Genomic DNA, 7956 nt, shown 5'->3' with positions numbered 1-7956 from the left:
CTTCTCTGGTGACTCTCTTCTCTGTTTTTTGTGAGAACCGAGTGTACATCTCTCAACTCCTGTGTTGATTCGGAGATTTCTTTGGTTTCGAACGGTTGAGTTCGAATCTGGCTGTTTGGTGGAAGATCCTTGGTTGATTTCTTAGATCCGTGGGGTTCGTGTGTTCTTGAAGCCTTGTGGTTGTGGTTGTGAGTCATTTGATGTGTGAGGTGGCTACTGTGTTGTAGTAATCAGAGAAACCCTAGGTTTTGGGGTTCGATTGTTTCACTGTGCTCCCTTGAGATTTGTTGGTGAAGATTGAGGAGGTCCTTGTCCCTGTTCAGTCGTGGGTGCGACCTGAGTCATGTAACACCCCCGACCCGATCGTCCGCCGACCGAGTAGGTGATGTCGCAATTCCGGTACTATAAAATATGGTAATTTAAAATTTTCATTATTTCTTTTTTTCCAGCCAAAACTAAATATTTAAATCATTATCTAATATTTACAATTACAACGGAAGTAGCTTAGTATAATATTTAGTGCCAACATGCCACAACTAACCATTCGAAAGATCTATCGGTAACAGAGCTCAGTGACCCGTCAAGGATGCAGTGCTGAGACGGACAGTAAGAAACCTCAACTAGTACTCTCCAATGCCAACTAACCTGTAGCACACTCAACACTTTAGCCAAAATTCTCTACAAGCAATAATCATGCAACTTAACAAAAATTCTTTAAACTCTTATTCATTTATTTAAAAAAAATAATTAACACGTCTATCATATTATCATTTTATTTATGTTCAACATAATTTGGGCAGCATCTCCCTTATGACCAACCCATGCCCAGAATCCAGCAACAGACAATATCAATCGCAAAACATATCAACAATCATCAACATTTCCATAGCATCAAGTATTCCACGTGATATATACAACGCAATATCACATACCAACACACATAGCACATATACAAACCAACCACATTTTCACATATCCAAACACATAGATAGCCCCATTAAGTGCTTAGTGACAGACTAGGGTACGCGGACCAGATCAGAAACAGAATCGGATACAGACGCGGTCATGGTCCTCAAGAGGACGCCGCACAGACTACCCATTAGGGTACAGACAGATAATCCCGGGAACAGACCACCCATAGGGTGTATATCAGACAGATCAGATAGGGGCCCATCAGATAGCAGACGATCCTCGCTTCGGTTATCCAGAAGACGAGAGATCACAGATAATGCAGCGCTGCTGTCTTATGGCATGCCAATTGTACCCACAGAACACACTCAAGCACGGGGCGTAAACACAATCAAATATACTTTATATCTGACAATTTCCGACATAGCACATCAACGCATACAGATCAGACATCATCACAGACATCATCAGACATCTTCATATGTGAATCATATAAGTGTATACATTTCAGAGGCATATATCATTTATCTCATTTACCTTAATGCTCACTTCCACATTTATCTCATTAACTTTACAACCACAATTATATTCATTTTCTCATCAAATTACTTATTTCCGATAATTTTTAACATATCATATCAACAACTTCTTTTCACACCATATCATATCAAATAAACAGATTAAATTCCAACACTCTCAAAACCATCCCAGATTCCCATCAACACAGACAAATAGATCAGACATCATCACATTTAATCATATTTGTATGCATCTCATCAATATATATCATTTATCACATTCACCTTAACGCTCATTTCCACATTTATATAACCATCTTCACAGTCACAATCATTCTCTTCCCTTTTTATCTTTCATTATCAACTCATTCAACAATTCATTATATCCTCATAGTTTACTTCGTAAGTCTCTTCTTCCATAATTAATCATAATTCATCAAGTTCACGAGTTACATATTCGCATATAAACACATAAAGCACATAAGAGAAAGTGTTGAGTATGCTACCTGATAGACTTATGAGCATAAGTCATTTTACCACCTTTACTTTTCCGTCTCTTCGCATAGTTTTTCTCTTCCGGTTATTATCCTATCTTTGCGACCACCGATGATAATCATCAGCCTTATGTACTACTCACAAGCAGTTCATATCAATTATACACATTCTTTATATCATCATTTATAATATATATTCACTTAAAATATAAAAACCAACTAAACAACGTCTAAAAAATTCCAGTAGACTCATTATGGACGTTATCGACGATCTAGAATCCAAATCCAATATTAGAATTATCAAAATAAAATCACTACTTATTGAACCATGGCTGATCAGTTCGACCCCTTTTCCTAATTTCAACCTGAACTTCTTTTAGTTTTGTTTTTCGATCCTAAACACATTTCTGCGCATCATATAACGTTTATCTCCATTCTAACAAGATAAAACCCAACCAAATTCAACATTAAAACAACCCCCTGCATTCTGTCATTTCATGATAATCAAGGCAAGATTTATAAACTTTCAAAATAGCAATCAAAACATGCTTGCTGACATCTAAACGTAAAGTATCTGACAAATTATCAAACATAAATTCGCATACTAAAACATCCCCATCTTAATCAACTATTTCAAATTTTATAACTTAAAAAAAATACTGAACTTCAGCATATACAACTAGGATAGATAGATAGGGCTTACTCGATTTATTAGGTTTTACGCGATCAGATTGAAATTTCGACATAAAATCGAAGATAAAAACTCGGAGACTCATCAATGGCCACGGCCGTCCCTTCTTCTCCCAAAATGTAAGGCTATCCCCCAGATATTTTATTTTCCTTATATATATATATATATATATATATATATATATATATATATATATATATATATATATACTAGCTTCAACAAGATATTCTAATATGTGGTACTTAATTAAACACATGGCAATATTTTAGTAATACACTTGAGAGCTCATTTTTTTTTTCTAGAATTTTCTTTAGTTTCTAGACTAAATTAAATATTGTAGCCAAGCCATGCCTAATTGATAGCAAATAAACGGAACTTTTAGTTTAGGTAACTAGGATTAGTTTTGTTTAAACTAATTACTACTAGTTTATTTCTCTATTTAACTATCATGTATATTCTAATTTCTATTTATTCCATTCACATACTAACATAAATTCATAAAAAGCATCATGTCTTAGATTTATAAAAATTATTTCAAATACATTTTTCAGTTATTACTATTTTTAATATCGATTTTATTCACCAAAATCCTTGATCGTCGATTTCTTACCTAAAACGGTAAATTCCGTCTAGGGTCATTTTTGGTATGTTACAACTCATCCCCCCTAAAAAGAATTTCGTCCTCGAAATTCCTTCAGATTTACTTAGGCTAAAGGCGTCGCTTATTCTCTTATGTCTTTCTATGTCATCGTATTACTTCACATATGTGCCTATAACGTATCCTCACTTCAGCGGTGATTCACAAATTATCACATAATTCAGTTTTCACCCATAAGATTATATAGTTTCACATTAAGCTCTGGGATATCATGTCAAATAATGAATTTCATTGCATAACCTAATTAGTATAGTATATATATACACATTTATCAATCATGTCATTTAATTTCATTTAGGTCTCGAGGGAACAATCATAGTCCTCAATTAAACACACCTATCAATCATATCACATTTCATAGGTTTATAGCTAATCTCGAGCACACAAGTGCCCCTTTAAGGGCTATCATATCACATATTTATAAACTTCATCTTCAAGTATACATATTCATTACAAGTTCACATTCAGATAGCTCGCTTTCGGACATGACACCAGATAATCATATGATTTATCAAAGTTAAATACAAACGATATATCGCATTCTTATCCATAAACCAAGACATTACAGATCACATATAATATCACCTCTCAACCATATATATTATCCGTAGACTAATACACACATTATCATATCGAATAAACAGATCGGATTCCAACTCTTCCAATACTATCACATAACCAAAAAATCGCATATTTCACATCATAAACAACATATACATATCACATTTTGTATCGGCGATAAATACCCAATATTTTATGTGCAATCACGTAAACTTAATTTAGGAATTAAGACCTAGTGAAGAGTATACTACCTCAAAATGCTAAACACCTTTGACATATGAATCACTTTATCCATGCTCCTTGTCCTTGTTATGTCCTGTTACCTTTCAATATATATTACCTTCATATAGAAAGTATAAAATTCATATGTCATCCAAAAAAACCTATTTATTCACTTAATCCATGCCATTAGTGTCTATCTACTTAACATTAATTTCTAACTTAATTTCGTAATTGTGGTCCATTATTTATGCATACATCCTACAAGACATTATTAGTCAACACTACTATTTCTCCATCCAGATCTCACATTAACAACCACATCCTCATACACTTGTTCAAAAGTGATAAGGTTAAAACATAAGCAATTCAACTATTGTCATGTCCCAAGATTCCTACAGAAAATGTACTGATTTTGAAAATCCAATCCGGACAACCACCAAGTCAAAATTCAACATAACTAGATGAAAAATATAAGCCATAAATGTGTATTTTACCCAAACCTGGCAGAACAGGGCAGTTCCCTTACAAAAACCATTATTAATTCATTTGAACTTGGTTAAAGCTGAAATTTGGTAACATGACAGAAGACATATAAAAGCATGTTCAGTTAAAATTTGGTAAGAGAATGAGATTGTTTGCTTGGTTAACTGAAGTCGGATAAACTCCGCCAGAACATGTAACAAAAGCTTTATCCTCTGTTTCTTTCACCACACATAATTCTACTTAGTATATTTCAAAATTCATACTATCTAAGATAATCCAACTATATAATCATCCCAATAATTACATTAAAATTCCATGTTCAGCTCGTTGTGAACATCTGTAATCAAAGTATGTAAAAATCATCAAGTTTTACATTTAACTATAGGTTGTCCCAAAACATCCTTTACCTAAAACACATTTTTCTCACAATCCAAACTTAGATTATGCAAGTAAAGTAAATTTCCAAGCTAATTCAAATTAGCAAGGTAAGCTTCGAAAGACGGAGAGACGGAATCTTATAACCAACTTACAGAAGAGACAGATCAATTTATCTTTAATATAAATTTTTGGTCGCATAAACTAATATTAGATAATTAAAAAAATACTCTGATAGCCCCAATAGGTAAGAATACGGAATAATATCAAAACATACACATTATAGAAGGAATAGGTACAGAGACACATTGCCTCCTTGCAAGTCAAAACAGATGATCCTAAACAAGGTGATTGAGATGCAAGAAAATCAATCAAGGCATGACTTTCTACTGTAGACGCACGAGAAATATTAACTAACAAGACCCAGAAATTGATTTATGCGGTTCACATAATTGAGAAAATTATTGAGGCAAAGATGAGTCATTAAGTCAGTGGTGCATCAAGTGAATAAGCTTGTTAGTGTACTCATACCTTATAACAAGATTTCCAAAATTAAGACACGTTTTGCTAGCCACATAAATAATCTATTGAGTTGTTGTTATCTTCCTCGATGGTAGTTATTTATTCAATAACAATCTATTCTACATACCCGTTTTGGCAACCAAATTATCGTCTGCATTGACTTCATGAGACTTATAGCAGAGTTTAACTGAGTGTGCACTAATAAAGAACTTCACATGCATTGTCAATTCATGTAAACAAGTTTAAACTGCCGACACTCATATCAAAACTCACAGAATCACATATAACCAATTTATCTCATATACCAAATCTCATGATATATCAGAGTTATAACATAGATTCCCCCAATCTCATGTAACAAAACACATTCTTATCGTCCTTTCTAAACTTATTTCACTCGACTGATAAACCTTTTTGTCCGATAATGACGCTATCGAGATTCAAGTTATATGGGGTGGCCAGTCCCATACAACCATTTTCTCAGTCACACGGGAATTCCAATCCTGTACTATATATAGTGTGTCAAGTCTCCATTTGACAAACTTCTATATCAACATATGGTAGCAGCTGCATCGGGTCACTGATAGTGATAACGACTCAATATTCTATGTGGCATGTGTTTAAACAAACTTGAACCCAACCAGAAGCCTAGGAACGCCTAAACCTGGCTCTGATACCAAAAAATGTAACACCCCCGACCCGATCGTCCGCCGACCGAGTAGGTGATGTCGCAATTCCGGTACTATAAAATATGGTAATTTAAAATTTTCATTATTTCTTTTTTTCCAGCCAAAACTAAATATTTAAATCATTATCTAATATTTACAATTACAACGGAAGTAGCTTAGTATAATATTTAGTGCCAGCATGCCACAACTAACCATTCGAAAGATCTATCGGTAACAGAGCTCAGTGACCCGTCAAGGATGCAGTGCTGAGACGGACAGTAAGAAACCTCAACTAGTACTCTCCAATGCCAACTAACCTGTAGCACACTCAACACTTTAGCCAAAATTCTCTACAAGCAATAATCATGCAACTTAACAAAAATTCTTTAAACTCTTATTCATTTATTTAAAAAAAATAATTAACACGTCTATCATATTATCATTTTATTTATGTTCAACATAATTTGGGCAGCATCTCCCTTATGACCAACCCATGCCCAGAATCCAGCAACAGACAATATCAATCGCAGAACATATCAACAATCATCAACATTTCCATAGCATCAAGTATTCCACGTGATATATACAACGCAATATCACATACCAACACACATAGCACATATACAAACCAACCACATTTTCACATATCCAAACACATAGATAGCCCCATTAAGTGCTTAGTGACAGACTAGGGTACGCGGACCAGATCAGAAACAGAATCGGATACAGACGCGGTCATGGTCCTCAAGAGGACGCCGCACAGACTACCCATTAGGGTACAGACAGATAATCCCGGGAACAGACCACCCATAGGGTGTATATCAGACAGATCAGATAGGGGCCCATCAGATAGCAGACGATCCTCGCTTCGGTTATCCAGAAGACGAGAGATCACAGATAATGCAGCGCTGCTGTCTTATGGCATGCCAATTGTACCCACAGAACACACTCAAGCACTGGGCGTAAACACAATCAAATATACTTTATATCTGACAATTTCCGACATAGCACATCAACGCATACAGATCAGACATCATCACAGACATCATCAGACATCTTCATATGTGAATCATATAAGTGTATACATTTCAGAGGCATATATCATTTATCTCATTTACCTTAATGCTCACTTCCACATTTATCTCATTAACTTTACAACCACAATTATATTCATTTTCTCATCAAATTACTTATTTCCGATAATTTTTAACATATCATATCAACAACTTCTTTTCACACCATATCATATCAAATAAACAGATTAAATTCCAACACTCTCAAAACCATCCCAGATTCCCATCAACACAGACAAATAGATCAGACATCATCACATTTAATCATATTTGTATGCATCTCATCAATATATATCATTTATCACATTCACCTTAACGCTCATTTCCACATTTATATAACCATCTTCACAGTCACAATCATTCTCTTCCCTTTTTATCTTTCATTATCAACTCATTCAACAATTCATTATATCCTCATAGTTTACTTCGTAAGTCTCTTCTTCCATAATTAATCATAATTCATCAAGTTCACGAGTTACATATTCGCATATAAACACATAAAGCACATAAGAGAAAGTGTTGAGTATGCTACCTGATAGACTTATGAGCATAAGTCATTTTACCACCTTTACTTTTCCGTCTCTTCGCATAGTTTTTCTCTTCCGGTTATTATCCTATCTTTGCGACCACCGATGATAATCATCAGCCTTATGTGCTACTCACAAGCAGTTCATATCAATTATACACATTCTTTATATCATCATTTATAATATATATTCACTTAAAATATAAAAACCAACTAAACAACGTCTAAAAAAATTCCAGTAGACTCATTATGGACG

At 34.3% G+C, this 7956-nt stretch overlaps 1 long non-coding RNA gene across 1 annotated transcript; it reads right to left on the bottom strand.

Moving 5' to 3' along the window:
* Nucleotides 1-410: 410 nt before the first annotated feature.
* Nucleotides 411-2783, bottom strand: LOC121771655. The gene is made up of 2 exons (XR_006044188.1): nt 1934-2783; nt 411-645 (listed from the first exon to the last, which is right to left on the bottom strand). It is a non-coding gene; the product is annotated as an uncharacterized LOC121771655 (long non-coding RNA).
* Nucleotides 2784-7956: the final 5173 nt, after the last annotated feature.

Source organism: Salvia splendens, chromosome 16, assembly GCF_004379255.2.
Source record: "Salvia splendens isolate huo1 chromosome 16, SspV2, whole genome shotgun sequence".
NCBI classification, from domain to species: domain Eukaryota; kingdom Viridiplantae; phylum Streptophyta; class Magnoliopsida; order Lamiales; family Lamiaceae; genus Salvia; species Salvia splendens.
Note: the sequence above shows the minus strand (reverse complement) of the source record. Positions and strands in the feature narration are given on the sequence as shown.